The following is a 23,406-nucleotide window of genomic DNA, read 5'->3' on the forward strand; positions in this document are numbered from 1 at the left end:
CAAAAACATCCTACCTGTACCTTTTAAGGGAGTGAGGGGTTACTGCTTAGGTCAGATGTTGTGAGTAAGTCTGCACAAAGTAAGGATAGATAATAATGTGTACACTGGCATGATGGACTTGGGCAATTTCCAAATTTTCATACTGAGATCTTACTTTATGCAGTATCATTCCTGTTTCTTGTCAGGAAATAGCTCATGTCAAAATCCAAAAGTATTATGATCAACATCCTATCTACAATTTTGCAAGTAAAATGTTATATCATTTGCCTTTGAAGCGTTAATTACTTTAGTACCTAAGAAAATATGATTCTAGGGAAAACAAACTGCTGATCTGACCAAGAATTTGCTCTGCTATCCTCTCTTGGTGGAGACAGGTATCTAGGCAATTTATTCTTCAGCCAAAAGTTACAAGATCCAACTCAGGACTTCCAGCAAGAAGCTTTGTGCCCTCTGTTAGATGGGAAGGGTGGAGCTAGGCAATAATAATGATCCTTTCTGATTTAAGTTTGTAACTGTGCCTTTCTGCAGCAGCCCCATGGGAACAATCACACAGACCTCTGAAAGCAGCAGAGCTTATAAAAGAAGAAGTAGTGGGAAGGCAGGATGATCCTCATGGCAGAGCTGACAGTGGTGGCGGCTGTTGCTTAGGAATGCACAGAAGCAGCAGAATTACAGAGTGTCTGGGAGTGCTTTCAAGAAAGCAATGGCTGAGGCTTTGCCACAGAGACTTAAAAAGCTGAATCCTAAGGGAAGAGCAAAGTAAACTGCTAGCATACCCTAAAAAAGCCCTTTTTTGAGTGGTTTTGGTTTTGAGGGCTTTTTTGGTTGGTTGGTTTTTTGGGTTTGGTTTGGGGGTTTTTTGGGTTGGTTTTTTTGATTCGGTTTTTTTTTGTTTTGGGGTGGGGTTTTCTGTTTGTTTGTTTTGGGGGGTTTTGTATGTTGGGGTTTTTGTAATTTAAAAAATAATTCGCCTGAGTTTTGGAGCAGGTGGTGTTCGTGACTGGGCAGTGCAATCAGGGAGCTGCTCCATCGGCAGCTCAGCCCGAGCACTACAGTGCAGCAACAACAGAGGAGTTGAGGAGAAAATTGCGGGGAGGAGGCACAGTCTGACTGCACAGAGATTAACTCCTTCCCTCCACTTCCAATCTCTGCAAAATTCTGCCGGAGGGGGAAGGAAAATCTCCATTTATGTCGCTTCCCCTCCTGTAATTGGCCAGGAGCTGTGCTGTGACTGATACCGGACCTTCTGGTCCTGTCCTCACCTCCTGGCATCCTGCGATGAAATCGGTCACTTGCAGCGAAGGTGACCATACAGTGCTCGGAAACACCAGCCGGGTTTTGCTTTCAGCTCTCATCAGATGCTGCTCGGTCCCCTTAATTCTTTGGGTTCGTTCCCGTTTACAATATCTCTGCTTTTGTCTTGCTGACGGTGGCTGCACCTCGGTCCAGCTGAACCCAGGCTGTGCAGAGATGATGCCATCCCGGCCACAAAGGTTTTGAAGTTGTTTCTTTCAAAAGCGGACAGGAAAGTATTTCTCATTCTAAGGAACAGCCTCGGGAGGTGAAAAGCGGATCAGGTGATCCTGCCGTTTAACTCTTTTCTAGGTGGACGAAGAAATATCAGTGTTAATTAAACACCGGCGTTCACACACGCATCCCCACCCCAAGCCCACGCTTCTCGTCTGCCCTTTCTAAGCACTTTGTTCCAAAGGTTTTTGTTTAGCCGGGATGCTCCGGGAATGGCAGTATTTCATAGCAATAGCTGCATACTGATACAAACAGAGCAGAAACAAAGGAACTGCCTCTTACTCCTTTACTACAGTCTTCACCGATTAAACTAGAAAACCAGACCAACAACCATCCAAGACACCAAGAACAGGAGCAAACCCTCAGCTGACTGGTAATTTCCAAAGCTCTGAATTCTCGGTCTCACTTTCTCCTGTCATTCTCCGTGCTGTGTTTTGTAAGAGCAAGTTTGCAAGAACAAAGCACTGCAGAGAAGCAGATAATATGCACATACAGTGCCTTCTATTTGGCACCCCAAACCCAAGTTTTTCTTCAGGCTCTACTGGAATAATACTAATGTACAGAGATTAGTCAATCCATCACACCAAAAGCAACTTGAACATGCTAAAACAACTTCCTAGAGAACAAAGTAAAAATAAAAATTACAGATTTTCCTTAACAGCTGCAGCAACAACATGAAACCCATCAGGAAGTACAAGATTTAATAGCCAGGGCGTTGTCTCTTTCAATAAGCAGTATGAATATGTATCAATTGCCTGAATCAGGGTAGAATTCTTGAGTTGGGCCAGCAGGGGTCTGAAACAGAGGAAGGTAAGTACTTTAGCCTTCTCCAGTTGCTTCAAGTTATCTCAAGTGTAGCAACTCCTTATGCTGTACAGGTCAGATTTAGATTCCTGTAGGACCCAGGGTTTATGCGGGGCTGCAGATTATGCATTCCTGATATCAATTATTTGATGGGATTGCCACAGCTGTGTTCCCCACAGAATGCTTCTGCATCATACCACAGAGTATAATCTGACTGCACAAGGCACAATGAAAGGATGGTATGAACCTCAACCACTTGAAGCACATTCAACTTCAGCTTTCAACATGTGCATGTGTGCAGGTGTGGGCTGATTCCTGAAATGAATGAAAAGTGAGAAAGTGCAAATATTTAATCACCATTTCTTGCCAAACCTGCCCCTCTGTAGGAAAAGCAATGCAGAACTAGCACCACAGATTTTCACTTTTGCTGCATGAAAATCACAGAGGTCTCAGTGTAATGTATGAGAAAGCTGAGAAGGCTAGAGGAAAGCAGTAGAATTAACAGGTAGACCCTGTGAGAAAGTGAGACCTTTTCTATCCTGTCTCTGTAATCTTGCTGGAACATCTGCTATCCAAGTTGACATCAGCAGTCCAGCTAAAGAGAAATGCCTCCTGTCCCTTTGCAGCTCCTGATGTGTTGCATCAAACGCTGTCAGTTCTAATCAAGCACTGCTGTTTTCTCCCTGTGTCCTGCCTGCTGCCTGACTTGTTGCACTTCTGTGTGCAGCTGCAGTGTATGTACCCTGGCAGAGATTGGTAACTGCCCTGCTCCCTGGACAGTTTAAGGAAGCAGCATGGCCAAGTTGGCAAATCACCATAGCAAGGATCAGACTTACCCAGCTCTGCTCATCTCTGAAACTGGTCCCTTCCCTCCCTGTTTATCTCCAGCTTTTCATTTAGACAGAAAGATTGCAGTCTAGCAGCCATACAGAACAGGAGTCTTGTGCTTGTGCAGCCCCCAGAAAACAGATTTCCAGACTCAGCTAAGTACATGGTCTCAAATGAAATGGAGCAGCATTGAAAATAAGCAGAGTGAACCCAGCTTCTGCTGTACTGTATATTTAATAGTGTTCCATATCCAGATGCTTCTACTTTCTCCAAAGACCAGCTTTCTACTGATGTGAAACATCAACAGGGACCATTCAAAAAGTACAAACAGATACAATACTAAAGCAAGGAATTTTGGAGGAGATTAAAAATCTTAAATCATCATGATGTAAAATTACATTCTTCTGAAAACTGGAATATACAAAACCCATACATAATTTTTTTGGACCCTGTGGCTTGTTCTCCCAATTCTTGGATTAAATATCTTTTTGGATCTGAGACTGTCATGGTTCAACACCAGCTGGCAACTCAGCCAGACAGAGCCACTCACTCAACCCCCCACAGTGGCATTGGGGAGAGAATCAGAAGGGTAAAAGTGAGAAAACTTATGGGTTGAGATAGACAGTTTAATAGGGAAAGCAAAAGCTATGTGTATATAAGCAAAACAAAATGAGTAATTAATTCACTTCCCATGGGCAGGTGTTCAGCCTTCCCCAGGAAAGGAGGGCTCCATCATGTGTAATGGTGCCTTGGGAAGGCAAACGTCATCCAACCCTTCCTTCTTCCCCCAGGTTTATGTGCTAAGCACAATGCCATATAATGTGGAATATCCATTTGGTCAGTTGGGGTCAGCTGTCCTGGCTGTGTGCCTTCCCAACTCCTTGTGCACCCCCAGCCTCCTCACTGGTGGAGTGGTGTGAGAAGCAGGAAAGGCCTTGTGTAAGAACAGCTCATCAATAACTGAAACATCCCTGAATTTTCAGAGCTGTTTCCAGAACAAATCCAAAACACAGACCCACACTACCTATTGAGAAGAAAATTAACTCTACCCCAACAATATCAGCACAAAGACCAAACACACTTCATCTCCTCTCATCTCCTAAATGACATCACTGCACTGTTGAGCAAAAGAGATTAGATCACAGCAAACACAAATTTTTCCTCATAACACACTGAAGATCATCTTTGACACCATGCCAGACTCTTAAAGGCTACCAAATTAATGTTCTGTTTCATCTCCACAAACTAGGAGGCACTGACATTTCAGGGCTTTTAGAAGCCATGTGCACAAGGTTCCAGACTGGCTATTTCGGGAAGACAAGTGTGGGTCAGAAAAAAACTTTGCTGTGTGTTGGAAAAACACTTTTATCTCTCCTGATTTTAGAGACTATCTTCCTTTTTCAGATGCTCCAATAACATTTTAGGGTTTCATCTGTTGGACAAAATGATTTGCACAATCCAAGCTGCCATTATGCACCTAGGTCCATGTGGCAATGGGAATGTCTTCCTATACCCATCTCATTGGAGCAATTCCTTGCCAAGGCATATTTTTGATCTGTCAAGACACACACTTCACTGCAGAGCTGTCTTTTATTGAGCAATAAAGGAGGCTGCCTTCTCTTGCTAGTACTGAACAAGTGGCTCGGAAGAAAACACGTCTTCTCACAATTTATTCACAAAGCCTGCCCAAAAGAAAAACAACAGACAGAAAAAGCACAGGTTTACATCCCCTAAAGTGTCCTGAGAATTATATACACTCTCTATTTGATTAGACTGTAGTGTGATATAATGAGAAACACTACTGGAACCATAATGAATCTACAGAACATCCTGACAGGTTTCCAGACTAAACATGAAACCATAGTCCCTTGATTATTTAATTTGTGTTTCTTTTTCCCTTGCAATTTTCTCTGGTTCCCAGTGCATTAATTTACCTTGTCTACAGATCTGAAAAACTTCCAAATACTGTGCATATTATGTTCTCTGCCTACTCCCTCTCAGGTAGAGCATTGCCTTACTATTGGAGACTCAAGAGGGTTTCCGACCACGTAAAGAAGTGCAACTGGCACTTGCTGGGACTTGCACATACAACCACACCCTTTCAAACCCTTTGGAAGGAGTGTCTCAGAGCAGGTTTTCCCACAGAGAGACGTGATCTTCCACCTGTTGACCTCTGGAATGGAAATGAAGAAGGAATGTGTCTCAGTAGACGGTGCAAGTGTTGGGAGAAATCCTGCTCCTGATACTGCTAAGAAAATCCTCTACTCCTCTTTTCTTTCAACTTTTCTTTCTAAACTGAAAAAACACTTCTCATTTGACATCTCTATTAAATTTAGAGACACCCTGCTGCATAAGAAAGGCTGATGCAATGAAGTCTCTTCTGCAGTCTCTCTCCAGCACCTCATGTGCCTAAAACAAATACCAGACATTCACCATGGAACACCAAGCAGTGAGCATAACCCAGTTTAAACTGGTCATGCCATAGGGAAAACCTCACTTACAGCAACGTGGAGATTGAAAACTAGTGAGCTTACAATGTCATCATAGCATGGAGTATTTAAAAGAGCTAGCCCAGATCCTGAAAACCCTAAAGCATAGTGGCAGAAAAATTATACAGGCTAATTTACACCTGCTACTCTGCAGTTAGTTCGAATGTCTCCATGGAGTTTTCTTGAAGGCAAACACAGAGAGAGAGAATGTCAAAAATTTAACATACTTTGCAGTGTTTACTATAAGGACAACTAACAATGATCCCTCTGTGATCATATAGCAGAATAAATAGATTGGAAAGAACAGGCAAGAAGTGTTTGTTACAGCAAAGAATCTACTGAACTTCATCCTTCTGTCTGATTTTTGCACAGTTTTGGCACTTTTATTTAGCAAGTGTTGTAGTGCCTCTCACTGAACAAGAATTAGGTGTTAGAATAAGCCTCTGCCAATAATGCTGACTAAACACTTGTGATGCTGAGCAGATGGAGAAATGCAGCTGAGCGGCATCACATGCATTTTACTAATTTCTCCTTTCTTCTTCTATCCTGTCTCCACTATTGAAATAAAGATTGCTGAATCTACTGAGTCCTTCCCCACATAGGGTCAATATCCAATTGCTTCTGTAATATGGTCTACTGCTTTATCAGTCCAGTCTTAGATATGTCATAACAATGCTTTCATCATTTTCTTTGTGAGGTAATTCATCAATCTCCTAGACAACATGACAGTAGTACATAGGTCTGAAAATTAGGCAAGAGAAGCTGCATTCTAATTTCTCTGTAAGACATCTGGTAAACAAGCCTGGCTCCACAATTTCTCTCTTCAAGTATTCCAACTACCATCAGAGAGTTACCAAACCTCTGTAGCATAGCCAAGTTCTTCTTTCTTAAGTCCCTCTTCCCCCCCTCGCCTTGTCTTGTTTCAATGAAAATTCAATGCCTGGTTACAACCAGTAGCTGAATACTGTCACTAGGTAATTTTTAGTCTTGTTCCATACACACTGAAGTGACCAGGCATTTCATTTTAATCCAGATGTTCCCAGTTCCTTATTGAAAGTGTCTAAGATAGGTTTGACACATTTTTTTAACAACTCCATGTTGCTCTGTTTTCTCTTAGTTTCCTTTGGGGATCTTTCTCATTCAATAAAGCCCTTCCTCTGACAGAATAAAGTATGTTGGATCAGGCATTAATTTTTTTAATGTCTGGCACTTGTCCTTGTCAGAACAGAAATCAAATAAAGCCATATAGAGAGGACTCCTAATTGTGTAATAAATGGTCCTTGTTTTACCCAAGAGTGTATGTTTGAGCAGAGGCTTCTACAGAGCTGAAGTTGCAACGTTTTTTAGTTTGCCAGTAACCACACATTTGTTGGAAGTCTTCAATGACATCTACATGAAGGCCCAAATCCTAAGAGGTTGCTTTAGCAACAAAGTGGAAATTAGAAATCCCGTTACTCGTGAGTTTGCAATGAAATAACTTATTCAAAATTATGACGAGGACATGCATTCAGCAACTCTGAAATGCAGCCATGCACAGGAACCTCAGGCCAAACTCTATTATAAAACAGGGTGAATCATGATGAATACAAGTGCCTTGAAGGTCTCTTAGAGACCACTAGGAGCTTGCCACACCACAGCAGCAATAATCAAAAGTAGATCCATCCTTGTCAAGATTTGAACTGGAACTCTGTGTGTGTATATATATATATAAGTATGTATGTACAGAAAACAGCTCTGTGGAGAAGGACCTGGGAGTCCTGGTGGACAACAAGCTGTCCCTGAGCCATCAGTGCCCTTGTGGCCAAGAAGGCCAATGGGATCCTGGGGGGCATTAGGAACAGCATTGCCAGCAGGTCATGGGAGGAGATCCTGCCCCTCTACTCAGCCCTGGTGAGGCACACCTGGAGTTCTGTGTCCAGTTCTGGGCTCCTCAGGACTAGACAGACTTGGAGCTCCTGGAGCGGGTCAAGTGGAGGGCAACAAAGAGGTTTAAGGGACAGGAGCATGTCATTTATGAGGAAATGCTGAGAGAACTGGGCCTTCAGCCACAAGAAGAGAAGCCTGAGAGGAGGCCTCATCAATGTTAATTAAGTATCTGAAGTGAGGGTACCAAGAGGAGGGAGCCAAGCAGTAGAACAAGAGGCAGTGGGCAGAAACTGATGCACAGGAAGTTTAATCTGAATGTAAGGAAGAACTTCTTTACTATATGGGTGATCATGGACTGGATTGCCCAGAGAGGGTGTGGAGTGTCCCTCACTGGAGATATTCAGGATCTATCTGGACACAGTCCTGTGCCGTGTGCTCTGGAATGGCCCTGCTTGAGGAGGGAAGTTGGATCACATCACTGTGGTCTCTTCCAACCTGACCCATTCTGTGATTCTGTGATATGATCCCAAACAGATAAATATGGTTATAGACTTATGACATTCTGGATCTAAAGAAATCAAGAGTCAGAGCTAAAGTATGAATCTGTAACACATAATGCTTTTTAGGTAGAATTAAGTACAATATTTTGCTAAATCAGGAAGATAACTGTCCGACTGTTTACTTTGAAACATTTCTATCACCTTTTTAAGAAAGCAGATTTAGTATCCTAGTGATTCCCCCTACTCCTGAAATACTTTTCTTCTTCTTGTTTAAAAGGGTCATCACTGATAAATGCTCAGAGATGAACAAGGAATGCACAAAGCATGAAATGGTGTAATGCAAGCATGTGTTTTGTTCTCCCTTCTAAACATACTACCTATTAAAGATAGAAAACACATATCTTAGTTTAGCTCCAGACCATTCAGAGATTGGTGAAATATTAATTCAGAAATTAGTTCATGTACAAGAGGGGCATTTTTACAAAATGTTGTTGCATTTGTAGGGAGGGGAACCTTAGATATGAAACATAATATTCCTCAGGTTATTATGTTACCCACTTGTATTAATATCCAATATTTCTTCTTTTAAATTGCAGCTTGTATGCCCTGCATTTTAAGACATCAAATTATACTGCCATATTGAGGATTATTTAAACAATCCCAGTAAGTAGGTCAGTCAGTAATTTACTCTTGGTTTATCAGAGGGTGCTAAAAGAAAAGAGCAACACCGTTATTTGTTAAACGAACAACTGGACCCAAATTTTTTTGGGGAAAAAAATCATTAGTTGGGAAGTGTTTTGCTAAGATTTCTAGCATAAGGAAAAGTATGGCAAAACCTTTGTTTACCACAAAAATTTGTGTAGGAAGCAAACAATTAGAGCAGCCTCCTTTGCACAGCAGGTTGGATTAAACATCAGGAGGAACAAAGCAAAGAAGAGCTCTGATGACCCAGGGGACCAAGATGGGGGATGCATTTGGTCTTGTGCAGCCTCATTAGACCAGGTTTTTCCACAACTAGAGTGGAAAGACTTCAGAAGCTGCAACTGAGAGAAAAAAGGATCTCAGTCAAATTTCTTTAGAATCACAAGCAAGAATCATTGTTGCCACTTCGACATACACAAAGGCAAAAAAATTATTAAATTGTGCTTATGAAACCAGACCAGCCTTCTGGCACCAGACCTCAGATATTTACTTGGTAACTAATCTCCAATTTCCCAGTGTTCCCACTGGAAATTCTCCCCAGTACTGTAATACATCAAATGAATTCAAAAGAGAAGGTATTGATTTTGATGTGTGGCTGTAGGTAAATGTATTAGGCTAGAATAAAGCCTTTAAAAGGCACTAGCTGAATGGCATGAAGGGGTGAAAAGGGCAAAGATCTGGTCTTAAAGCTGACAGATCAAAGCCCTGACACTCATCCTTCCTTCTGAAAGCAGCATCAGCATCTCCTCCATGTGAATACTGTGTGGTGAGGGATTTTCATGGGTTTGGATAGAGATGGTGGTAATGTCCTGCCTGTGGATCATCATCCTTACTGGCACCCAGAATGGGCAATTGTGTGCCCTAATACTTAGCATTCATGACAAGATAAATGGTAATGTTCTTTTGGCTCAGTTATTTTACGTCAGTATAACTGTGCCTGAGCTGTGGTAATAAACCAAAAGTTTTGCTGATGTTGGCCTCAAGAGCTTCCTTGAATGCTCTCAGTTGCAGTTTGTCTTCTCCTTTGCTTAGAAATCTTCCTCCATAAAAACAAGTTTTATTCATGAACCTAGCTCTAGCTGGCCTTCCTCAGTGCAAGGGACTGATTTCAAAAGTTCAGCTTCCTTCCCCTCCCTCACAAAAAAATTTTTTTTCATAACCTCTGAAGCAGAAACATAATTAAATTTCCAAATCACTGCTACAGGACTTTATGGGAGGCTTAACTTTCCAGAACAGTCTGCAATAAATCAGAATGGCTTTATTAAGAGCTAATTTTAAATATCCTGGTAATTTTTTTGCCCTTACAGAAGTATAGAGAGCAAGCAAGATCACCACATTGTTCTGCTATGGAAAAGAAGTAATTTGGGGCAGTGAGCAAGAAATGGGGAGTCAGAAGGTCAGTACTGGGACAATCCCTGGTCTCTATTTAGTTCTCAGTTTTCTAAGTTCATAGCCTGTGGAGGGTAACAGGATCTTCCTATTAAGCACTGGAGAATGTTAAACAGTTACAGAATACAATTTTTGAACTTATTACAAGAGCCAGCTTTCCACAGAAGGCAGTATGTCCAAGTCTCCACTGTTCAGAGCATTAGGAAACTCTGGACAAATGCATACACACAGGCATCTGCATTTTTAGGGACTCAGGAAAACAAGTATGAACGGAAAGTTGATAAATTAGGCTACCAGCCTGATGGGGGAAAAACATTTAATCAGAAATTCATTTTCAAGGAAAGCCCTAGATCCTTCTCTGGCAGCTGTCTTGTGACTGAAGAGTTTATTAGCCTAGATACTTCAGACAGTCTTGTATCTAGCAGTATCAGTTCCTCTTCTCCAGGTAACCAGGAATCAATCCATTTAGGACATCATGCATCACATTTCATCTGGCAATCCAGAAGACAGCAAAAATTGCACAGCATAAACAGTTGTTTCCTGAAGAAAACACTCTGCCCATTGAGTCTTGAAGTTCATGGCTAATCCTGAGGCACAAGCAGTGTGAAGAGCACACAGTTCATGTGAAATCCTTCAGATGGCACAAGCATGGACTGCTGTTTTCTCCAAATTCCTAACCTAAATTCATTCCTAACAGCTGTGCTGATCTCATCTGTGTCCAGCCCCATGTGTGCCAGCGGGATAATGCATAGCTGACTAAACAAACCCAAACAAGAAATTCAACTCCTTGCAGATGGCATGGCCTGTGTGGTCTCACTGTTACCTTGAAATGGCTCTAGCAATGGGGAGAGGCTTACAGAAAAGCTGACAATTCTCAATTCACCTTGGGATGAGGAGAATGACAGTCAAAGCAGGTAAACCAAGCTTACTAGTGTCTTTTGCCTAGGCTGTTAGAGAACATGGGTGTCCCTGCCACAATATCTAAGCATGTCAGTATTTCCACAGTCAAGGGAATCAGAGAAAGATGACCCAAAAGAATCAAATGTTGACCACAGGAAGCCACAAAACTAATGCAGTCGCCCAAGTTTGTACAGAGTACACAAACTATCCAGGCTCCAGAGAGTCAGAGTGTCAGGCATCATGAGGGATGAATCACCTTTTACACAATTCTCTCCTAAAATAGGAGGACTAAGAGTAGACTCGTAAATAAGACTGCAAACAGCAGCAGGAGAGCAAACAAGGATCCAGTAATCCCTTGTCTGAAAGCAAGCTTGACTCTGCTGCCCTCACCCCCACAAAACTGGCCTTGTCAGTCTGTCCTGTCTATACCTACTGTCTCACCACAAGAGGTTACAGAGACACAGCGCATTAGCAGATTTCTTCAGCAAAATTCCACTTCAGAAAACCTTTTACTTCAAAAGAAACTGAAAATTCACATAAAAATCAGATCAACTTGTGTGGGGCCCACGAGATATGATAAAACTTTCCACAACCAGAAACAGACATATGAACAGCTAGAGTAAAGCAGCAGGATTTTGCAAAATGCCTGCTCTGTAGTGTCAGTCTGATATCATGAATCAATAGATTACTGCCTTATGACCTGTGGCGTTCTCATTCCCTTATGGAGCAGAGAGGAACATGAGCTAGGACACACTCTAGCACAACAACTCAGCAGTACAGAACTTAGACATTAGCTACAAAACGCTGATGAAACACACACCAAAAGTAGAGCCCCTCCTGGAAAATCCACTTACTAGTATTTTAACCACATTTTTCTGCCTTGGGTAAACAAGGATATGAGGAAAAAATGAACAGCTAAGAGAGGTTTGCCTTGCTTTTTCATCTTTTATGTCTAGCTTAAGTAACAAATAAGCTGGCTTCTACACTGATGACTTCTCACTTAGGAGAGGCCATTTGGCTTTTAAAAACTTAACAGAGACTGTAACTAGACCACTGCTGCTTGTTTGTCAAATTTGTAATCTAAAATTCCATCCCAAACACAAAGCAATTTGAAGAAGAATGTGAAAGAAGTGTCTGCATTTCTGTGTGAATACAGAAGGTATGGCCTCAAATCCACAGACACAGCTCAGGTTCAAAGTTGCAGCAGCCTCACAGGGGTGTCCACTGCCCGACCTGAGCATGGCCAGGTGGTCAGAGCAGCCCTAACACAATGCCTGGGGGAAAGGGCTTTGCAGACAAGTGGCCTCTTTGGGGCAAGGATGATGAGACTGGCCAACCCTGTCCTGCAAGCTCTGCCTGCTACACCTAATGGATGGATACTGGATGAAAAGGATAAAAGCCTAGAGAACAGGCTAATGGTTATTATGGGGTGCAACAGGACTGACAGACTGGGGATCAGACACAGACTGTAGCCTCACAAAGAAGCTGAGGCAGGGCAGGGTCTTATAAACTAGAACCCTGGAGTGTATTTTAATATTAAAAAACTAAACTAAACAAAACACATAATTGAAAGCATTGATCTGTTCTGTGTATCTATACTTTCTGGACAAAAAAGAACAGTAGAAACCAAGAGAATACCTATATCAGACATTAGATGTTTCTATGAAATAGTTAGTGAATTTATATTATTTAACCATAATGAAAAGAAGACCAAGACCTGTGAGGGAGCTATAAGAAAGAATAAATTCTGATTTCAGTCATGGAGAGTCCTTTAAAGACACTGCTCTTACATGCCAGGTCTAAGGCTTTCTTGAGGAGAGCAACACACTACCAAAAGCAAAGCTGGACTGGAAAAAGGAAGTTTAATTCTTTTGTACTTCTCAGTTTCAGCACAGAAGTTGTTTCAAAGCAAAGAATAAAGTCACTGTATTTCTTGAGACAGCTGAGGAAAACCTTCAGGGTTTGCTGTGAAGGTGCAGTAATCTCTGCATTCAGCACAACACTGCACATGCTGCAACATCTTTGGCAGCTGGGCCTTACACACAGTGCCCTTTATGCACAGGAACACAAGGCAGTCCTTAATGCCTGATCTCAAGCCTGGAATTCTGTTCATAACACAGAATCTATCAGACAACTTAGACATTGAATAAGACATTGCTCTTACCCTCAAGGTTCCTCAGTGTAACCAGGGCCTTCCCACTGACTTCAGCTTTCCCTGAAATATCCCTGCATCCACCTAGACAGCTGCTCCCTCCCAGCCCCCTGCCATGTCACCTACAGATTTGACCCTAGCAGCCTTTTCTTGTGACTAATCATTTATTAGCTGCCAGCAAGTAGCTGTTTCTCCAGGGTAGTTGGGATATCAAGAAGGCTGTATTGATAAACTGGGCTCTGAGTCTCAGAGAGAGAGAGAGAGAGAGCAGCCTCTTTCTGCCCATGGCAGGTCAGGCAGATATGACCTCTCATGCTGGCAGACGTCTGTTGGGGAAGCAGCTTTCTGATGCAATGGCACATCATGTTCCTCTTTGTATGAAAAAGCACTAACTAGAAAAGCCAGAGCTCCTTAAAAGAAAAGGGGGGTTCCCATCAGTATTCAGAAGAATCAAGAAAAATTTCCCCTATCATCAGATGTTCTTTTGTATTCAGGTAACGGGGATGAGAAAGGACAGAAAAGCAGGAGAAGCAGAACTGATGTAGATATGCTTTATGTAGGTGTGTGCAAGCATCTACTCTGATCACTCCATCCATGCTCTCACTTACTCTGAGCAGGGAAACTCCTTGTTTATCCTGGTGTGTCACTGACCAAGTTTCCCTGTTTGTCTCCACCTCCCCTCAGAGGCATCTTCGAATTCTTCAAAGAAGTAAATGGGTTTGGCATTTGAGTGACTGGCCTTCAGCTACAGACTCAGCACCCTGAATCATGTGAGCCAGACCTGCCCTCAGTCTTGGAGCACAGGCTGCTTCTTTGTCAACACTTCATTAAAGCAGGATCTGCACACTGGGCCCTCCTTGCTCCTGCTGGTGAAACTATACCCTCCTAGAAAGCTGATCTAGGCCTTTAAAACCCACAGAAATGTCAAGAAAGCCAAAATTGCCAATCAGCTGTCATTTTGCAAGACCTATCACTGCACTGCCATGACTATGGTTACTTCAGTCAGAATGCTGAGAAGGAATGATAAAAAGTTATCAGAAAGTCACAGCCAATTAAAAAAACCTTTTGTTTCTAGCCCATCTAGAAAGCTGGATACTAGTCAATTCTTTCTCTGAATAAAGGGAAAGGAGGAGAATGTGAAAGGCTGAATTTCAGGAGGATCTTTTAATTCACTGCAATGCACTTTTTAACACTCTAAAGCCACATAGCAGACTTTTGGTATAAACTTCATCAATTTACTTAACTGACAGGGTATTAAAAAATATTAGAAAGACAATTAAATAACAGAGGGAGACAGGAAATTTTTTAAATGTTTCACATGCAAAACTAGAACTGCCTTGAGGAATCTGTCATTCCAGCCTTTCCCTATCCTCTAATGACACCATTTACAGCAAAGGATTTTGTGTTTTCTTTATTCTCCCTCTATAAACTGCTAGTGAAGTGTTACAACTAAGAAGAAAAGCAGACACACAGCTTCTGAGACTGACCAAGAGGAAGGTGCTGTCTGCAGAAAAACAAAATCAGAAGAATAGAGAGAACACATTACATCCCCTCTTTTCTGTTTCTATCCTTCTGTCATTTAAAAGTATCAGCCCACTCACCAACTTCAGAGCTTGCAATCCTGCCTCTCGCAGCTACCACTTTGTGGTTTCACACAAATGCCAAAGGCATCAGGGTGGAGTCAGTAATGGAGAAAAAAAAAAAAGCCAAAAAACACCAAACCAAACCCTATTAAGCAAAAACCTCACCTTCCCCACCTTGTTGCCAAGGCAAAGCCCAGTCCAGATGTGTTGGTAATTTCTCACTTGCCTGTATGAAAAAATGAGTACAGATAAAATTTCCATCTCTTGCTTTCCATTCTGCCTCCAGGAATAACACAGTCTCTTTCCATACCTTAGAATACAGGCATCAAGCCTCCTCCATGTACATCCATGGCAGTAACCAATTTTTTTTTTTCCATACTTCAGTCGCAGAGAGAGCTGAGAGGAGAGTGAAAGGCTTTTTACAGTAACATAGTTCAATGTGCTTTACAGCCACAATGAAGCAGGTCAATTATGACAGTTCCTGAAGTGATAACAACTGAGGCAGATTTACTGCATTGCTCATTGGAGTCCAGCAAGACTTTCTATCATATTTAGGGAAGACATCTTATCAAAGCTGTAATTCCTTTGCACTGAGATACACATACTTATCACAAGCACACTGAGGGAAAGCCTCAAAAGTAAGCACAGACAAATGATTTATTTTTCTTTCACTCTTAGTAAATAAATTATTTATCACAGAGACTTTACAGAACTCACCATTACATGAACAAAGTAGGCAACTGGGCATGACCAAAATTTTGAAAAGCAGATGGAGTGCCCATTTGTGACATTTTACAGTGATCTCTGATTGCCAAAAGAGCAGAGCAACAATCTCTCTCAATCAGCCTAAGCTTGGCACCTTAAATGGATAATGATTTTGAAAAATCAAAGGGAAAGTCACTGAAAATTCCACCTCTATAGAGTGAAATTGCCTTGGACCTTCATGAATCTCTCCTGAGGCTGATCAAGTAGTTTTAGGGCCAACATCATGTAAAATGGTGTGACACCCCCATCTGCAGAACTGCAAGGGTGATACAGCAAAGCAGATATGTTGCACTCTAGAGTTGAATCACCAGAGGAACACTAAGACTCCTGTCTTTCAACATCAAATAAGACCAAAGTGGTTTTTCCCACATAACTGATAGCTGGTACTGTATCCAAATGTCTAACAAAAATTGGCTTTGAAAGAGACTTTTTCTGGCTTCCTTCCAAACTGTTCTCAAAGCTACCTCCATAAGATGCAAGCCTACAATGTAACAGACATGCAAGAAAAAAAGATGCTCAGTAGTTGCATATATTAAATCCTGAGAAATTTTCCACTGTTGCAGGTGTTGATAGATCATCTGGTCCAAACTTACTTCAGCTCAGATTTTTTATTCTTCCCCAAAATACATAAATGAGGCAGAAAGAAGAGAATTTTTTTAACTCCTCATCCTTCCCTCCCCTAAATTAACCTCTTGCAATTCTTACAAATTGTGTAATCACATGGTAGAAGACATTATTCCCCTTTCTGAGCAAGTAGTGAACAAGTAAACTCCATTTTGCTTGATGGAAATGCTGCATTTTTTGCCACTTGACAGAAATTCTCTATTTTATCCTTTTTTTTTTTCCCTTTTTCCTTTTTTTTTTTTCCCCAAGGAGAGGAAAAATTCTTATGCCAACCCTGGGATATGAAGTCAAAATTACAAGTGCACAAATTATCCATGTTACTGCATCACTGCTGGGTAAGGCAGCCTCTCTGGAAACAATAGCTGGGGCTTGAGGTATCCACAGGGAAAAGAGAACATCGTGCTTGATTTACTGCCCTTCTCATGGGATTTACTCTTGGCAAAGTGCCTGTGTGGTTTATGTCAGAAGGGATACATGATTTGCATGTGCATCCAGTGCTCACTGTGAGGTAATTCTTTAGTGCTGATGGAGCATAAAAGGACTGAGCATCCCATGAATTAAAAAAAAAAAAAAACAAAAAAAACCCAACCAAACAAACAAAAAAAAAACCAACCAAAAAAACATCCAAGAACCATCCTCGATCAGGAAAAGCCAAAGGCCTGACAGGCTCTGGTAGGAGAGGGAAAAAGACATATCTCTCCAACAAATCCAAAAGCAGTGATGAGAACAAATTACTGTTAGATTCTGTAATCAGATAATGGCAGAACAGTGTGAGTAGATGAAAATCTGCAACAAGAACATGAAATAAGCACATTTCTGGTTCCTTTTTGCCCTTTTTCTGCTCTTGGGATCATTTTAGAAACAGACACTACTTTTTCCAGGTGTGTATTAGTACAAATAATGTAGATAAATATAAATGGACAAATAAGACTTTGATCAGCATCCTCAGGTGGAATCAGAGCAGTATCCATCAGAAATATTCCATGATCCTGTACATTTAAAGACAAACCAACCAACCAAAAAACACCCTCAACTCCCTCCAAAAAAAGAAAAGCACCCACCCAAGCTTTTTACCTTTGCAAGTTGAAATCCATGGTTTTGTTCCATCACTTGACACACAGATTCCCACTGCTGTTCACATGGTTGGAGACTGTTCAGTAAGAGAGCTGCAAATACCATCTCTCTGGATTCAGCAATCTGAAATGAATGAAATTCCTCCCTTCTAACAGGTGTGGTCCAGGCAGCCCAAAGAGACTGCATAGCAGAACCTGGTTCACTACTATTTACCATGAGAGATAATAAGCAGTCTACTGTTTCTTCTGGTGGCCACTCAGGATTAGGTCAGCTGTAACAACTACCTCTGCTTTGTCTCCATTTTAGAGGACTTGGGGAACTGAGAGCATCAGGCATCTTGCTGTTGTTTGTGGAACAAATTGTCTCAGAACTTGCAGAATAATCAGGAATGGAGAATAACACTCTGTATCATAACTCCTTGGGCCTCTGTAGTCTTGCACTGATTTGCCTGTCTTTGCAGGGAGGAAAAGGCTGGTTATAAAAAAAATTACAGAATTAGCAGCCTTCCTTGTTGGTATGGCAAAAGAAAATTAAAAACTCACACCACTATAATGAATTTCTGAGTAACAATGGAGCTTTGGGAAGACAGTAACAATTCCTCCCTCCAAAGCATGAAAATCACAACGATCAATACAGCTTAAGGGAGATACTTGCCAAGCTCTCAATGTTTTTGCATGGCAGCCTTCATACAAACTGCATCCAAAGTAAGCAAGCAAAGCAAAGGCACATAGAGACAAGGAAAAGCACCTCAACCAGCCTAAGTTGAGTTTGAAAAGGAAAGGGATGGATTCAGGTACAATTCAAGAGGAAACAGAGGACACTTTCACAACTGCCCTGGAAGTTGCAAATCATGGTCCAGCTGGTCACCTGCTGTATGTACACTTCCTGTGAAGTTGAAGGTGAGCCAGGAGAGTCAAGCTTCCAGAGATGTGCTACTACAAAACTATAAGCAATTTTAAAAGCATCCAGAAGCAAGCATTTCATTCCAGAGAAAAATAAAAACAAAAAAAACAAAAATCCAACCAAACAAAACAAAAAAAAGACAACAACAACAAAAACCTAAACAAAAAGCAAACCAAACAAAAAACCCACATCTGTACTTAAAACGCATTTTTGATACCTTTCTGTGCATCTGTATAATATCTAACATTGTGGGTCTCTGATGTGATCGGGCTTTGTCCATGACACTGTAAGAGCAATAACAGGCTTGCTGTTAAGCTTACTGAAATTAGTAAACTCATAGTGAATTGAAAGGGCTTCGCCTCAAGGCTGTGAACAATACCTGGAGCCTGCTTTTCTTCAAGTTCTAACCTTTATTTTCTGTACAAATACCACCTTCCTTCTATTCGTACCTCTTACACAGAGACAGGTCAGATGGACATTGGTGAAGGAAAGCAGGAGCAAAGCAGTGTTTGGTCCATAACAAATCAGCATTCCTTGCTGAGAACAGTAACTGCAGCGCTCTTCCAAGGACTGGGGGAATCTATCAACAAACAAAACTAATTCAGAGAAGAGAAAAGACAGAAAACTAGAAGGATTTTCACTGGGCTCAAACTGGCATCCAAACATTTGTTTTGAGTTCTCTTAAGAAATTCTGCATCTTTAGCAAATGTAATATGCATAGTTATTTGCAAATGAATTCTGACTGTTCCTTCCTGCCATGCAATCCTTCATAATTTATTCTCATCTCCCTTTTCCCCTTCCTCTACAACTCAAATTACATTTTGGAAATGCATCCCTTGTTTGAGAAACAGGATTCAATATCATCCTAATCAGCTCAAATTTTTTGGGGAGGAGGAAAAAGGAATTGAAATTAATATTGTTTCATTTGCTTGCATTTGTTCATATGCTAGCAGGGTGCAATAAATCTGAGATCCATATTCAGAGAATTTTTATTTTCACCATTCAAGAATTTTATGGAAGAAAGGAAGTTTTTCTCCCTGAACAGGGAGAGTCTCCTCCCTGTACACAAAGACTTTTTGTTTCCAGGCACCTTTTCTAGCCTTCTGTGTCTGTTGCCTTCTTTCTAAACAGTAGAATCCAGTTATTATTAGAGATCACACTTACAGCTGAACTCCATTTAGCCCTCAACCCTCTCCCAGCTTTTTGTGCTGGACACAGCCCAAAGTGTGCAGAGGCTGTGACTACAACATAGACTGAGAGAGGTTCCTGTACCTGAAGATAAGGACATCATTTATATTTGATGGTGGGGGGGAAACAAAACCCAAACAGGACTTTTGTAAACCTCTACAGATATTGATTAGCTGATTTAAAAAATAAAGAAAAGGGATGGTGTTGATATGCAACAGTGGAGAAAATCTGCCTTTAATCACTGGCAGATATCTGAGCTTTTATATTCAGCATTTCTTCACTGTGCCCCTGTACTAAAGTCACAGAAGAGATCCCTGTAATCATCAAGAAATTCAAACCTACACATTTTATAAATAAAAATCTGCAGACCCTAAGTGAATACAAGGATGTCATTCAGCCTAGGATTTCTGCAGCTGTTAATAAATCACTCAAGCTGCACTCTGGCAGCTTATGACATCAGCAGATCCCCTCAAGTGAATTACAGCCATTAATTTACACAGAGGAGGCCATCTATCATCTATTATTGACCATCTGCTACTAAGAATACATACATTTTTGATAAATTAATAAAACTTTGGTGGGAAACATCTTTTATTTTCTTCCTAAGTATAGTCACTAGTGATAACCAGCTTTGGGTTTGTGACTGTCAGTCAAAACCAACTTGTGACACCAGCCAGAGGTGGTCACACCTTGATGGCCTGGGTCCACCTGCCAGCACCTCAGGCAAGGCACAGTGGCTGGTGCTTAATATCCTGCTCCTGCACAGAGGGAAGGGACTGATCCTCTCACAGGTACCACAGGAAGGTATTTACTCACCCAGCACACAAAGGAAACAAATTCTCAGTGTGACCATGCCAACAGAAGAGCGTTGTTGTTTGCAATGTGAAACCTCTTACCTCTTTGAACATCGTTTCTTCCCAGCAGTGAAAGTGATGGTTACAGAGCAACTCCTTGCCCTGCACAGAATATAAAACATCACCATAAATGAAGGATCAGGCTCATTACACCTGATGATTTCCTTTGGCTCTTTCCTTGTAACACTCCCTGCTTCCTCATACTTCACCTCCGCTCGGTGACACTGCTGGGCTCTTAAGACTGGCAGAACTGATGGTAAAGATTTGGGCTCAGTGTTTCCAGTTTAGAATTCCAACACAAGTTTTACATAAGACATAGCACAAGTCATATGTGCTTTAAAACTTCTATGGCATGAGGGTGCCTTAGAGCCTGGCAGGCGTGCTAAAGATCCAGAACATACATGACAACTCGGCTTTGACACTGGCACAGGAACAGTCCCAGATGTCTCTGTCACAGCTGCTGATGCTGGGTCTCTGTAACAGCACTGCAGAATAAAAGTCAGAAATAAAACCCCAATGCCTGCATGGCAGAGTAGAACTGCCAAGCAGGCGATGAACTTTTCAGTTGTGGTTGTATGTTTGCAGTTCTCCAAATTACCCACTGCCACAGCCTGCAAATCAGATTTGCAAATACAGTCAGAGTGGGCACACAGGCACAGAACACCATTTGCTCGACTAGAGCTGTATCTTTTTCAGCTTAAGCTGGATTTGGCGTCATATCAATGACAAGGTTTTGTTGCAGGGGTGGCTTGGAAGAGGGAGGCTCAGGGCTGGATTCTGGATTCTGCCCTGCAGCCATGGGCATAGGTCTGGGCCCACACTAAGCCCCAGAGATCACGGTGCAGCTACTCAAGTCTAAAGTTCACCTTTTGCTTTATGAAAGATATGGTTTGTACAAAAACACTCATCACATTAATATGTTAATACCTACAAATTTTCAATAAAAACTGGATGACCAAAAATGTTTACAATATCAGAGCTGTGCTGTCATAGCATATATGGAATGCTGAAAATGTAAAACCTATTCCAAAGTGGAACATCTATAAAATATACAAAAAGCAACTTTTTTTATAATTTTAACAATTTAGGAAGACTGCTTTTAGAATGTGAAACTACTGATACCTGCCAATGCACACAGAAACTTATCTAGGGCTCGGCACACGCTAAAAATATTTTGGTCTAATAGTAGGGGAAAAAAACCAAAAATCTCCAGAAGTCACAAAATCAACACATATCTTGAGTAACATGTGAATAACAGAAATTTTTACACCTGTAACAAATTATTCCATCATTCCCATCCTTTCATAACTAAGTAGAAAACAATAGAGGTTTATTACCTGAGATTTTTCATGTTCTGGTAAGGTTCTAGGCTGATGTGGTAACATTAACTTAGAAAGTAAAACCAATGTTGAAACTAACCTAAATAGTTTCTAAATGGAAGTCTGAACATACTATACAAAATATAATAAATTACTCAAATTACATTTAGTGGGAGATAGTTGCCAGGTATCTGCTGGTTTCCAAAAAAGCTAACCGAAAAAAAAATCACAACAAAAAAACAAACATACCCAAAATAAAACCAAAAAAACAAAAGGCACATTTAATATAGTAAAGTTACATTTGAAGCATCCTATCATGATTTGACCATAGTTTGATCACTCAGCTTTCTTATTTTCAAAGACAGTATTTTATTCTATTGAATCAAGGGCTTAAAATGCAAAATTGCTACAATGCAGAAGAAATAAACCCAACGATAATTGAAGTGGAAATAGTGATTATTTTTTCATTAAACTTTTGCAATTGTCACCAGAAGAAATAAGTCTCAGATAAATGAATTCTTGGGAGAAAAAAAAAAAAGTCCTCTCAGATGTAGCTAGGGCTTTGTCACCAGATCACCTGCCGGAGTCCAGGGAAAGGATGCAAAAAGGGGTTTTTCTGTACGCTGCTTTCAACCACACCAAGGATTCACCAGCCATTGCCAGAGCTATGGAAAACTCTTGTTGCCACAAAGACTGAAGGCAGCATCTTCCAATCTAGTGACATCCAATCTTACAAGAGGAATGTAGCTATTCCCATAGACCCACAGAGCAGCCTGATGCACTACAAAGCAAAATACACACATTATTACTAACATCACAGTGCCACTGCTTACAATGCTGACAGTCCATTCTGGTCTGAATTAAATATTTCAGATGTTTTATAATTCACCTGTAAAAGTCTATGTTAACCTGGTTTAGCAACTGGGCAGGCAAAATCTCAGCTTCAGAGGGAATTTCTTGTTATCAAATTAGAGGAAAATCAATTTGCCTAGCAATTTAGCTTGTTGAGACACATGGCATTTCCAAATACCATCTCACTGGTGTTATTAAAGAAAAATTAAACAAAGTCACATGCAAAATTATGTTCAGTCGAAAATCTTTAGCATCCTACTATGCATAAAGCTGAGAATTTGGTATTCTGGGAGAGTAGCTGTTGACAGGATAGGTGTTACACGGAAAAGCCTTCCCTTTTCCACAGACGTTTCTGGTTGCCTTAGAACGAGTGCAAACACTCCAAAAGCTTTAGGACACTTATACAAATAAAGCTCCTATTGGAGAATAGTTTGTACTGCCACAAGCTTAGAGTACAACAAAATACAGAATATGCAACGTGAAATACCACGCACATCACAGAAATCCTGAAAGTCCAGCAGGAAAACGCTGGCCTCCGAGCTTTCCGAGCCCCGCCAAGGTACTAAAGAAAAAGCACTAACATTCTGCCCGCTCCTATCCTCGGGCGGAATCGCAGCCGCTCCTCCCCGCCCCACTATCGCGACAGGGCGCGACATTGACGCCGCCGCCGTTATTGGGGTGCGGCGGGGCAGGGCCGTGCCCCGCCAGCGGGGGGCGCTCCCGCCGCCACCGCCCGCGCCGCCGGTGCCTTCGGCGCTGCCCCGGGAGCGGGGGAAGAGAGGGAGGGAAGGAGGGAGGGGCCGTCCCAGCCCGCGGGGGCCATTTTTAAATGCCTCTGTCAGGCAGCGGGGCGGGGGGGAGCAGGTGCCGGAAGAACTGAGTTTGCGGTCCTACTCCCCTCTCAGGCGGGGCAGGACGAACTATCGCCTCACGGACCCCCGAGAGCAGCACGGCAGGGGACCCGCGAGGCGGCACACGGAGACCCATCCCAACTCCATCCCAGTGCGCGCCCCGCGGCGGGGAGTCCCCCGCGTTTAAAGGGCAGCACCGCGCGGAGGGATCCCGGAGCGGGACTTCTTCCCCGCAC

The 23,406-nt window shown here is 41.8% G+C and overlaps 1 long non-coding RNA gene across 4 annotated transcripts; it reads right to left on the bottom strand.

Annotated features, from left to right (window-relative positions):
* Positions 1-953: 953 nt before the first annotated feature.
* On the bottom strand, positions 954-23,035 carry LOC116997443. 4 transcript variants are annotated; one of them, XR_004418188.1, is made up of 9 exons: positions 22,814-23,035; positions 20,191-22,248; positions 18,556-18,686; positions 18,324-18,390; positions 17,417-17,674; positions 17,204-17,326; positions 15,051-15,136; positions 14,906-14,966; positions 954-1,601 (listed from the first exon to the last, which is right to left on the bottom strand). It is a non-coding gene; the product is annotated as an uncharacterized LOC116997443 (long non-coding RNA). The 4 variants fall into 4 exon arrangements; XR_004418189.1 differs by having other exon boundaries at positions 17,417-17,651; positions 18,556-22,248; XR_004418187.1 differs by having other exon boundaries at positions 18,556-22,248.
* Between the last annotated feature and the right edge of the window lie 371 nt (positions 23,036-23,406).

The sequence above is a fragment of the Catharus ustulatus genome, chromosome 6, assembly GCF_009819885.2.
Source record: "Catharus ustulatus isolate bCatUst1 chromosome 6, bCatUst1.pri.v2, whole genome shotgun sequence".
NCBI classification, from domain to species: Eukaryota; Metazoa; Chordata; class Aves; order Passeriformes; family Turdidae; genus Catharus; species Catharus ustulatus.